This window comes from Dermacentor silvarum, chromosome 3 (assembly GCF_013339745.2).
Source record: "Dermacentor silvarum isolate Dsil-2018 chromosome 3, BIME_Dsil_1.4, whole genome shotgun sequence".
Lineage (NCBI taxonomy): Eukaryota > Metazoa > Arthropoda > Arachnida > Ixodida > Ixodidae > Dermacentor > Dermacentor silvarum.
The window spans coordinates 95,870,647-95,883,229 of record NC_051156.1 but is presented as its reverse complement, the minus strand read 5'-3'; the positions used below and the strand labels follow the sequence as shown (position 1 = coordinate 95,883,229).

The window sequence follows — 12,583 nt, the reverse complement described above, 5'->3', positions numbered from 1 at the left end:
TGGGTGTGGTATATGAAATTCCGCTCAGCTGCGGCAGGGTTTACATCGGCCCAACGGGCCGATGTGTTAACGACAGAGTGACAGAGCATGCACTTTCCATTAAGAATAACCTTTCCACACATTTACCTGTGCACTGAAAATCCTATAAATGTAACGCAAGATTTAAGAAGATCAGCATTCTTGCTAAAAGCAACGAGGTGCTGACGCGAGAAATGCTGGAGGCATGTTACATAAGAATAAAAGATATCTGCATTAGCGATAGGTCAGTGGTGTTGTGCGGCGCTGAGTATGCATTTTTCAATACATTTTAAACTAGCACATGTTTCTTATAGACTCATCTAGGGAGGCATGATGCGCGGAACCTTGCCGCGCATGTGTGGCTTGGCTAAATATTGCGATCTTTTCTCGGAATAAAGTTAGTTGCGAGTGACGCTCTTTCCTTTCGCCTGTCTGCTTTTCCTTTGTGTGTTGCGTCTTTCCATTGTATGAAGCTTTTTTGTTGTTTATACAATTAAGATTTTTTAAGGTATACCGTATTGTGTTTTGGTGCCATGTTCAGAGTTATGTTTCGTATTTGAGATTTTATTTCGGAACTATTGTTTAGCATAAGTTCTTTAAATAACCTTGCTTCAACAGCTCATTTACTTATCTTTTAACTGATATCTATTGTAATATTTGGTTTGGAAAACTTGTAGAAAGAAAAACTGTAATGGTGGCATCTTATGTAACAAGGCAGTTTCCACTAACCCGAAAAAACAATGTGTAACTCATATGCTTTATCAGCCAGGTAATTAACACTTTCCTCTTTTATAAAGAATTTCTTAGCAAACATTTTGTATATTTCGGATTATTTTTCGTATTTTTTTCTCTTTGTATGTTATGAGCAACCCGTTGGAAATATTCGACGCAACTTTCAATAAAATGATTATTACTTGTAACTCCCCAATATTTGCATTCAAATGTATTATCATGGAAAAGTACATTTATTTAGCTTTGTATGTTATGAGCAACCCGTTGGAAATATTCGACGCAACTTTCAATAAAATGATTATTACTTGTAACTCCCCAATATTTGCATTCAAATGTATTATCATGGAAAAGTACATTTATTTAGCTTTGTATTGACATATAGTATGATACTGTAATCTTGATACTATTTAATACAAAAAATAATTGATAAAACCTACAAAAAGGGGCAGATGTTTCCACGGTAACGAAGCATTTTACTGTACCCTACCGACAGCATATTCATCGCGCATAATAATCGCAAATAAATTAAAGAGATCTTCCAGTAGTGAGAGCTTGGAATAGTATCTGATACATATTTTTAAACAAAAAAAACACCTTCGAATATCACATTAACTAACCAATATTTTCTTATTTGTAAAAAAATGCAGTACGAAAGTTACGCAGTGTCCCTTCGGTAAAAGCAATGGTTATTTACGCTCTGTGTACATGGAAAATGTTCACCATTGGATGCCACTGAAACCTAGGAATCTCCCACGACAAACTGACAGGGGATTGACTCTCGGGCACTATGAAAGTATTGAAACAAAGAAACGGCATGTCACCAGATGCAGGTAAAGCGTTCAAATGGATTCAACCAAGGTGAGTGTGGCTATATTTAAATTACTTTTCCTAAATTGAGACACAGTTTCAGGCATTCTAAACGCGGCTCGTCGTTATTGGCGGACTGTACAATCTTCAAGGCACTTTATTTCCTGTATATGTTGGCTCAAGAATTGGTGTCCCTACGCGCCACACGCAGCTTTAGAGTAGCAGAATCCTTCGCAACAGTCAATGCTTGCACCGATACAGTTTGTGATACAATGTTCTTCAATAGAAATCAACGAAACACAGCCATAGTTCACTCTGAACGAAATGTTCGTCACGAGAAATTTCTACGTGATATTTTGTCCTCAGATTCTACAAACCTATGGTCGAAATCTGCAACCATCAATTATAGGTCTTAGTCTGACATGGAATAAAGTCTTTTCTCTCTCTCTCTCTGTCTTTCACCAATCACTCGTTATTTCACTACGATTTGGGTGGCATATGAATGTTATAGGAAATTTACAATACGTTCTTCAGCTATTGTAAAAAGCATTATCAGGTATACGTTTTGTTATTCTCAAATAAATTTTCTTCATTGCGATGATGCCTCTATAAGGCGTACTTTGTTACGCGTTACGAGAGTCGCACCTTCGTAACAGCCGACGTTGAGTTGCTGAAAGCCGGTCCGCTGCCTCTATTTCCTGGCTCAACTAGTCCCCTGTTATGGTTACCTTTCATACTTGTACGAAACATTCCACATCCCAAAGAAGGTTTCAAATATCTCCCTTTTGGAAACACATTTTGTTTAGTTTGTTCAACGCACTTCGCCATGGGTAAAACTAAATTATTCAATTCAAGTTCTTCATGCTTCAGTGGAAGCACGCGCTTCACATCGTGACTCTCGAGATTTCAGACGCTCGTCTCGGGTGCATGGTATTTTAACCAACTTCCAAGCTCACTGGAACTTTCTTTCAAACAACACAATTTGATGCTCAGCCTGACAACTCCAAGGGCGCTTTAACGCATATCCATTCCAATCTGTTTCCATTCTATTTCAGCCATTAGCTCTACAAGATTGGCCAACATTTTTTGGGCCGTGCTTAGTTCACCTGTTCATCATGGGACGTCACAAAAACCGCGATAACTTTCCATCTCAACATCACCTTTGCACACTGCTTAGGTATGATTAGTCGCAACGAACAAAAAAAAAATAGTTTCGCTTCTACGCCTTTGTCACCATTAGTCCTTCCGCTATTCATCGAAATTTCTCCGGCCGCGCTCACTTTGCCGGTTTGTCGCACTAAGTCGCAGCGAAAACACACGACTCAAAGTCACGTGTACGCAATAAACATAGAATTGTGGCGATTTAGGCCTGTTCATTGTACATGGGAAGCATTTTGCAGCGCAAGAGCAACACGGACACAAAAGAACACATGGGAAGACAGACGAGCGCAAACTACTAACAAAAGGTTGGTTGATGTAGGTGATGTGATGTGGTTGGTTGATGCAACGATGATGACCGCAGTGTAAACACGTGTGGTGGCCAATAAACCTTTCTTGTTAGTTTGCGCTCGTCTGTCGTCCAATGTGTTCTTTTGTGTCCGTGTTGCTCTTGCGCTGCAAAGCGTTTCAGATGCAAGAAACATGTAGCATTATGCCTAAAAATCAGCCTTTTTTTTTCGAACAGCCGGAGACTGCCCTGTTCCGAAAAGAAAACAAGATGGCTGCCCTCTGATCCCTCTTACGCTTGCTGCGTCGAACAACTGGCGAGAACGAATTTCTTTCTCTATGATGAAAGTGAAGTTCTAAAGGGAACATCAAGTGACAGTTAGAGTGTATTCTCAGGAAAACATCACGCACTTATTTAGCCTATGCTTGTGCACAACAATTTTGCGTAGAAAGGCGTTTGCTCACATATTTCTATTCTTTCACGGTTCGCGATTTGAGTGCAGCAAATAAAATACGTTTCGATCGATAGTACAACTCGGTAGCCGTGACTACAGTTACCATAGCAGTGTTACAGACAAAAGGAAAGCCGACATGGCTCGTAGACCCGATCGCCACTCACCAGTGCGGCTGTCTTTATGCGGGCGCTAAACGACATACCTAGATTAGATGCGGAATATAACCGTATGTCACTATGGCTTTAAAAATTGGAGCACTTGTGTGCATTTTGAAGTACATTCCATGCACTCTCGCGCTGAACATTTTTACCACAATCCTAGCTGCATGTTATACGGTCCCTCGAAGAAAAAAATCCAGGCAGTGTAAGCATTCCAGGCTGACTGTCGACATTGATGCGATTAGCATTGAAGCAATACAGCGACGCACTGTATCGGCACCGTAGAAATACGTCATGTAAGAACCGTGTGCTACAGCCGGGCTCATCTCCCACGCTCTGATTATGATGAATATTTAGGGGCCTCCCCTTCCAAACGGGGCTGGGACAAATAGTCGCCTAGCCTGTTTGATTTTATCAGTTTTTACGTCATCTATCAAAGTCTAGCACTTTGCCTATCTCATCCCGATCTTAACCTTTGAAACCTTTATCGCTATACTGTATCATTGCCTACACCTTTAGTGAATCCAATTCTACCAAACGTTGCCCTGCTTATCTCACACCAATACTCTAATCGACTCTTACTTAATCACAACGCTTCTGTAATGTCGACACTAACCGAGGGTCTAGCTTGTGGCGAGTCATTTCCAACCGTGTTTTGCAGCACACACATGCCTCGTCCTTTGGAGGATATTTTCTTCGGTATGTTTTGGTCCTCGGTCAGACACCTCGGGTGTGAAATACAGACATCGTTGATGAATAAACTTAAACTTGACGATATGAGCGCTGTAAAAAACTTACAGATGCGATGCGCACTGTAAATGTTATAACGGCGCTCTGAATTTCCCACAAAAAGCTTTTGTGTTCATATGCGCAGAACAAATCGAGAATAAGCATAATCAACGCAAAGAAAAAATATTTTGCGGAATTTTCTCCGCAATAGTGGGGAAACGCGCGCCAGAAAACTACAATTGGCCTTCTCCCCAAGCCACCTAGGGCTTCCTTGTTCCCTGTTCCTGCTATAAATTAAGAATAGACGCGTGCTTCCTGTTATTCAGCGTTGGCTGAACACATTTACCTATCGTTGCCGTTCTGAATGACAAATACAAGTAGAGAACTGCCGGTGTTCGCAGGCGACATCATATTGTATATGCGCATCACGCCAAGTTATAACTTAATCAGTTGTACCGTCCTTCAAAACCCAATCGCGCTTTCCCAGAAAATGACATCCCTGAATTGTTGGCGATGTTTGCAAGGAGCCCTTACGAGTTATTTGGCTTCTATAATTGGGATGGTGAAGAACGTTGCGTGTGAATATAACACTACGTAGATCCCGAAGCAATTTATTACTGTCGTTCAAGGACGACAGCTAGTGACTGTGTCACATTGCTTATTTTAAAGACCACTTTCGAAACTGACCATATTACATCCGCGACCTCACTCGCCGCTGCAGCAGAAAGTCACGAATGCATTAGGCTTACCACTAGCAACAGGCTTCTATTGCATAGGTCATTGTTGGCCAGTCTAATTTGTCGCATGCCGCCGGCTGTGCACGTCTTTGTCTGCAGCGTTAATCTCCTCTTTCATTTTATTTTATTAGTTTCCCTGTCACCTTCCTCAGTTCAGGGAAATGAATCAAAGGTTTTTCTTTGGTTAAAATGACTTCCCTACCTTGTCCTAATATTTCTCTTCCTCTCTTGAAATCGAATGAAAGGTGCAATAAATTCAACGTGGAATGGTCTGCTTTGACAGAAACTGATAAACAGTAGGACAATTTAAAAACTTAAGTCTGTAGGCATAGTTTCGACAAGTGGATGCCGAAGACAACTTCGATTTTCCAAGAACTGGTACACGTCTGAAGCATGCCTCTTGGGCCTGATATTGGTCACATAACATTTCTTCCTTCCAATGAGCTCTTTATCTTGTTTGCAACATTAGCGTAAAAGATTGATTGCTTCACTTATATAACATCAATTATTCTGAAGTCACATATGTCGTCTGAGAGGTCGTCTTCGTTAGCCGCACGTGTGGATTCAGCGGGCGTGCCAAGTGAGCAATGCTTTCAGCAACAATAATTTATAAACATAGAAAGGGAAGTTTTGATTTTTAATGTAACTTTATTAAATGCAAGAGCGCGGGCAACAGCCATCCGCAAGCCCCATTACTCGCCGCCGGGACATGGTGTGGAACGCTGGACAGCGCCGCTACTTCTTTTGAAGTATTCATGCCACTGTTGCGAGAGATGATCTTTGGAACGTCTCACTGTCTTGCGTCAGGTTACTAGCCGCACAGCGAAGCCAAGCATCCCTCGCCGATACGTGCTTCCACGGCATTGCTCTGCTCGGCACGCTCAGCAGTCTCGGGATCAGCCCTGGCCTTGGCTTCACTGGAGCTGCTGGCTGGCATAGCATCGCTCTCTGCGGACAAAAAATGAAGAAGACAAGCGGCACGAACAGCTTCAAGAACTAATAAATACCAGAATGAATATTCACGTATCAATAGCGCCAACAATGACACTACGAAAAATAATTATCTTCGGTTCAGCTTTTCCAGGGACGGACTGGCATATACGCGTATGTAGTTAATTCAAGGATGTAGACATGGACTTTTACAGTAAAGCAATCGCTGCAAAAGGAAAGGGAGTGCTGTGTTTTGCGGCGAAGAACTGCGAACACTCCTGTGTTAAATTGCATTAATTGGAGCACAGTATGGGTAACGGCAGATCTCTGTGCTAGGCGACTGCGTTGGGCAACGAACACGCAATAGCCGGGTGATGGTGGCGATAACGAGCATGTGCGTCAATGTAAACAAGCACATTACAAAGATTAAGCACAAACAATAAATATTTAGAAGGAAAGAAAGGTGTCACAGATCCAACAAAAAAATCAGGCACCTTTCAAGCTCTCATTTACTGTTTACTATGTCCCAACGCTGCCAAGATTCTGAACGTACACCGAAGGCTCACGAGGGCACCTTGCCAGGAATATCTGATTCTGGACTCAACGGTAGGTTCAAATTCAAAAGCAAGGCAACTCACCTGCCGCAATGAGACCAAAGATGGCCAAGCCCACAAGGATCACATTCAGCTTCATGCTCTTTGTTTGGTAATGCTGGGCACCAAAAGAAATAACAGGCAATTTCTCAGAGCTGCTTAACTTCCAAATTATTTTCATTTACTTCCATGTATTCACCACTTACACTTCGTTCCCGCATAGCGCGACTCTAGGCTAGCATGGCACGTACTTATAGGTAATGTCGGCACAGGAAATGGACGTTTTAAAAATACCGAATGTGAAAGAAAAATCAGTGTTGTCAGAAAGCGTTGAGAAACCGTCACAGCAAACGTCTTGCCTAATGTGCAGCACCCAGCATCTGTCTGAGCAGTACAACTTCCCTTCCACTTATTTGATAATCCGTATATTGTTCTTAGCAGTTGACGTGTTTTCTAGTCTTTTCAGGCATTTTCCGTTTGTGGTTAGCATACCAGCAGCTTCTTGCAGCAAAAAAACTCCAGTTTAAGATCAGAGCATGCCCTCTGCTCCTCAACGCAGCACTATGAACGCATACTGACTTGTGCATGTGTCAATTTCAGTTGGAACAAACCAAGGTGAATGAGCAACCGTGGACATGTAAAACTTGTAAAGTTGTACAGAACAAGTGAAGCCCACAGATGTCTTACATCATTGGCCTGCATGGTCTCGGTTGATGACCATCGCAAAATAAAGTTTGCCATAAGACTTGAGCCATAAATATATGCTGCACTGTTTTCCTGTTCATAGACCTGTAGTGTAAGGTATGGGCACTGTAAACATCGGGAAAATGCAAACAACATCCCTTTAATGGGTGACTTATTACGCCAAAATGTGTATATACCATCAAAGTGTGTAAATCACTTCAAGAGTAACCGTAATCGACGAAAAAAAATATTTTCCTGGAAGTATTTCAGCAATAACAGGGAAATACCCGGCACTACTTATGAAAAACAAAATCGTAGTAAAAAATGTTGCCGAGGTGGTCAGATAGCTTATCCATAGTTAAACTGTTTTAACCTTCACAATTTCACACACGAATCTCACGAATCTAATCATTGTTTTAGACTAATCGAAGATGTTGACTGTACTTGCTTAACAAATGAAAATTCGTGATTGACTAATTTACAGGACCTTGCGAATCAAAATTTGAAATGTTGATCCACTTCCTTTATTTATTTCATCGCCTTTTTGAGCATTGACGGTAAAAATAAATCGAACGCCAATGCATTTTTTTCGCACACTTGGGTAATCCTCAAAATTTGTTTGAACTCAATATGACTGCCGAAATCACCGCCTCAATTTTCTATGCTATAGCATGTGCCGTAAAGTAAATATTGACACGTATACATGTTTATCTTTCACCGGTGGCCGCTTTCCACCGGTAACAAATGTTACCGGTGGAAACCTGTACCGCGAATGTTACCGGTGGAAACCTGTAACAAATGTTACCGGTGAAAACTTCCGATACAGGCGCGTCCTGCGCCGAGCGATAACGTTTAACATTTGTTACCGGTGGAAAGCGGCCACCGGTGAAAGATAAACATGTATACGTGTCAATATTGCAAAAGTTAGTTACCGAAATTCTGTTAATTATTCGATTATGTCTTTTGATTTTACGTGCAAACGGTATACACTTCTTAGAGTAGCCCATCCCAAACCGTAGATTTGTGCCATAAGCCACGGGCGATTTTAAAATATAACATCCGTGAAAGACACCATATATAATCTTAGCGAATCGAAGTTTCCAGAAGATGTGACCGCCTCACCTAAGGAATAGCTGACGCTCAGTTGTTGCCAGAGTGTCCTGTATTTAGAAGTGGTCATTAAATTGCAGACAGCACTCGCGTTTTACACCTGCACGACCTCCTACACGTGCAGAGAAAAATTCCTGTGACCTCTTTTGCAGAGGATACAGCTTCTCAGCTTTTGATCTGTTACACATAATGAAGGTTATTTTTGAAGTTTGGCCTTGTAGTCATCTTGTCTCCTTTCTAACACGGTAAACACGAAGTACCGGCGGTGACTGAGTTATGCCAACGTACTGTATTGTGTCCACTGCGCAGCACTTATACCTGACAGTGGTATCTACGTCTAATCGCATAAATATCTTTGCCGGTAAGTAGGCACAGCAATCCTTGATATGAATACTTGATTGTCACTTCCATTTGGGCAGCGTCACATGACGGCAAGCTTACTGTCTAGTCAGTTTAGATGAGTCTGCAAAGAACTTCAAAAACAGGGTGATTCTATCATCCGTTTTGATAACTTTGTGACTGCCCAGCTTACTGTCTAGTCAATTTAGGTGAGTCTGCAAAGAACTTCAAAATAGGGGTGATTTTATCATATGTTTTCATAACTTTGTGACTGCCCAAATGTGAACTTCCTCATCATGGCCGTAGAGGCTGAAGGCCTTCCGTCGCCGACGATAAAGTCACTCATTGGTAGTGTAACTGAAAGACACAAATAATTCTATCAAACCTACTTTTAGATTTGCGACAGTTCACATTAAGCAATTGCCTTTTATTAAAGTATGCTATAGGCTGAGATAATTAGTTTTATAGCGATGATTTCTCGTCAGTCATGCAGCGATAACATTAGCTGGTCATTTCGGGTAATCACCGTCCTAATTGGTCGCACGTGCTACAATGGTACATTCGTGGGACATTTCTATACTTATGCGACAACTAGAAGCCGACGCAGCACTCATGGCAACACCGGAAAAGGCACAATGGCTGGAGCTGGTGATACTAGGAATGCTGCAACCACTAAGTTGTCTGAAAATGCCAAGGCAAATCAGGATTAAAAAAAACTAGCGTAAGTAATTTGCATGAGGAGTTACCACTGAAGTGCGTTTCAATACGTGCCGCAAAATTCATCAAAACTAAATGGTTCGCCACACAAGGCCAGCATTGACCGGTGCCGCTTGTTTCCATTACACACACAAAAAATTCACAATTAAGTCAATTAACAAAATAACATTTAAGGCGATATATTGATTCTATCTAGAACATACAAGGACAGGCTAGTTATGACACATCTTTCTGATCAAACAACTTAAAGGACAGCGTGGCTCGCTTACGAAGAGCACACAAGTGCGAAACGTGTGCCAGCTGTCTCATTTACTGCCTTAGCATTTTTAAGGTACTCTACGCACTTTCTAGGGGCTGGGATATCATGTAACTAACAATGTTCCCGTCTGACTGGATCACTAGCTAGTCCATGGTTGATTGGATAGCACAACAGGCTGCTGTGCTGATGAAACGGGGTTCGAAAGCAGCTGTCAGGCCACCTTGGGCCACTGAGTATCTGAGAATGGGTTCATTTGCGCCGCTATTCAATGAACCTCTCACACACCGACATGGGTCACTATACATGCGGGATTAGGTAGCTAACGCTGCTCAATGAAACCCTTTGACGCTGACTTGGAGCAGTGGGTATGTTCCTCTCGATATATGCTGGTCTGCAATGAACCTCTTTGATGCTAACTCCGGTTATTGTTTATGTGTGTAACGAGGCGGTTCGTGTATTATTTTAAAAGCCTAGGTGCCGACTAGGTGCCAGAAAGAAACAGAGCCAGCTGCAACTTATGACACACAAACACACTACATACTTTAAAAAAATATGAGGCAGTGGCAAGCACTGTAATTGCGTTCAGTTTTCAAAACCTCCACGTCGATTGCCAAGAATTAAGGGAACACAAGGTGCAAATGCAAACATAGTGCATGCAGTACATTGCGCAAGCTCAAGGCAAACTCGTAGCTTATGTCCACCCTGACAAAAGTACATACAGAGCGAACCGGTAGTCCGAGTTGATCTCATCAAAGCTTAGCAAAAAAGTTGTCGCAGTTTCACCTGAAAGGCGAAGCATCAATTGCGATAGCAAACTTGTAGAGAGCTATACGGAGTAATGATATTAGCTTTATCAGCTGTATAAACTTGGACATGCAGCAGCATCGGCAACTCAGAACTGTTGTCGACGCCATCGGCGTTTTGCCCGCGTTCGCTCAAAATGCGTGCGGCGTTGGTGACTGTTGCCGGAGCCTCTGATATAAATAGGCACTGCGTGCCGCAGCTAAACGTCGCCTCCCTTCCCTCCCCCTCCCCCACGGCCTCTCGCTCGTCGGAAGAAGGCGCGTTTGCTCTACATACATGGTGATTGTGAAGGAGAACAGAGACGCCTACTTCTGCAGCCCTTAAGTGAGCACGGCGCAGAACGCGCGTTTGTTGTCCGCCGTGCGTTCACTCCCCGTGAAAGACGCGTCCCTCGCGCCCTTTCACTCGCACATACAGCGTTCGGCGCGCGGCGACGATTTCTTCTCCAAATCACGTCATACGGAACCTCACGGCGACGGCGACGCCGCCGACGGCAGAAATCTGCTTTTGAGTGTCCATATAATTGCTATCGCAATAAAAACAACAGAACTTTCACTGATTCATTGTTTATCGTGATCACAATTCCAGACGGCGTAGGCAGCGCATGAACGCTCGGAGAAGGTCGAGGGTGCTCTAGTCCTGCAGCTGTCTCGTCATCGAAGGACCGTCCGCTTCTCTTCACAGCGTAAAAGACGCCACAGGCCGTCTGGGCCAATCCTCACGTTGCACTGAGCGCCGGTCTCTGCGAGCCCGTGTCGAGGCGCCTGTCAAGCCCGCGCCTCCGCCCCTTAGGAGACCTAGTCGAAGGCTTCCTCCTTCCGTCGTTGTTGGTAGACAGCAGGCCCTCAGCAAGAGCAGAACAGACTAGGAAGAGGCTTTGTGAGCCTTGGTCCAAGCACCCAATAGGCTTCAACATCTGCACCCTAGTTGTCTTCCCTTCATCGAACCTCCGACGCGTCCCAGGTGTCGTCCTTCTTCTCTTAATTATTCTCCTCTTTTCGCTGGCACGCCGTGGTTCACACCTATTGGACATTTTCTTTGTTTTAGCTTTATGTCAACGCTCGGCGTGCTCGCGCCCAGCCCTTGCGGCATGTACTCACCGTCGTCTTCATTGCGCATAATGCTCGCGCGGCACCATGGACTCGCAAGTGTCCGCGATGATCGGATCATGGCGTCTTCGGGCACATCATCACATTAGCTCTACTTTTGTAAGTGTTTCCGACAGAAAAAGAAGCACCAACGATTACGATACGCCCTAATCTGAAAGTTGAGCGCAGTTTTATACGTGTTTTCATTTCGCGATATATTGAGGCATCGCACCGATCACCGCACCGACGGACAGAGCCGTGACGCGCGGCGCTATACTATATAGACCGGCCACACTGTTGCCGCTTCCCGGCAACTGCATCTTATGCAACCCTAATTTTACCGGAAAACGCTTGCGAGCTTTCTGTTTTTTTTCCCCGCTCGGCCAGCGCCGCCGCTGCCTTGGGTGCATGCATGGACGGCGCTAAAGTCACTGGAACCTGGAAAGTACCGCAACCGCCGGAGCGCGCAGAGACAACATTGTACTGCTGTGGCCAGATTTGTTCTATCATATCTCTCGGGTGGCAGTATCTCAGCTATGTAGCTTCGCTTTCAGTGGTTTATATTATGGGAAATCGACACATTTCATTGTCCTTTAAATAAGTAAGATCGCAAGTAAGATTAGGCAACTAATATCGGAAGATTTTTACAGATGCCAAATTGCATGAAGCGAGACCAGCGACGGGACGTGCGCTCTGGCGGCCGTCCTTTCGTTTGTTCTCCTTCCCGATAACTTGGTGCTCGTAGGGGACCTATCCAAGGAGCATACTAAATTGCTCAACAACGTGCATAATGAAACAGCATTACTCGCGTTTTAATCATTTTATAAGTCGCAGGCCTAAGTGAATCTCGGGTTTGCTCACATTGACTGTTTTACCCTCATAGCTAACACGTAGCTTTTCGACGCGTTGCGAACAACTCGAGCAGATCTTCGTGTTTTCTAGGCTTGCTACAGTGAAGAACGGCACGGTAGTTGTCG

General features: G+C 43.6%; 1 long non-coding RNA gene across 2 annotated transcripts in view; it reads right to left on the bottom strand.

Annotated features, from left to right (window-relative positions):
• LOC119443926 (uncharacterized) overlaps positions 1–12,583 on the bottom strand; it is a 91,352-nt gene that overhangs the window by 55,641 nt on the left and 23,128 nt on the right. The window contains exon 1 of one of the 2 annotated variants that reach the window (XR_007465970.1): positions 8,412–8,541. The exons of the other annotated variant lie outside the window; for it this stretch is intronic. This is a non-coding gene — a long non-coding RNA (uncharacterized LOC119443926). Of the gene's footprint in view, positions 1–8,411; positions 8,542–12,583 lie in introns of those variants that run through there. 2 annotated transcript variants of the gene reach the window in all.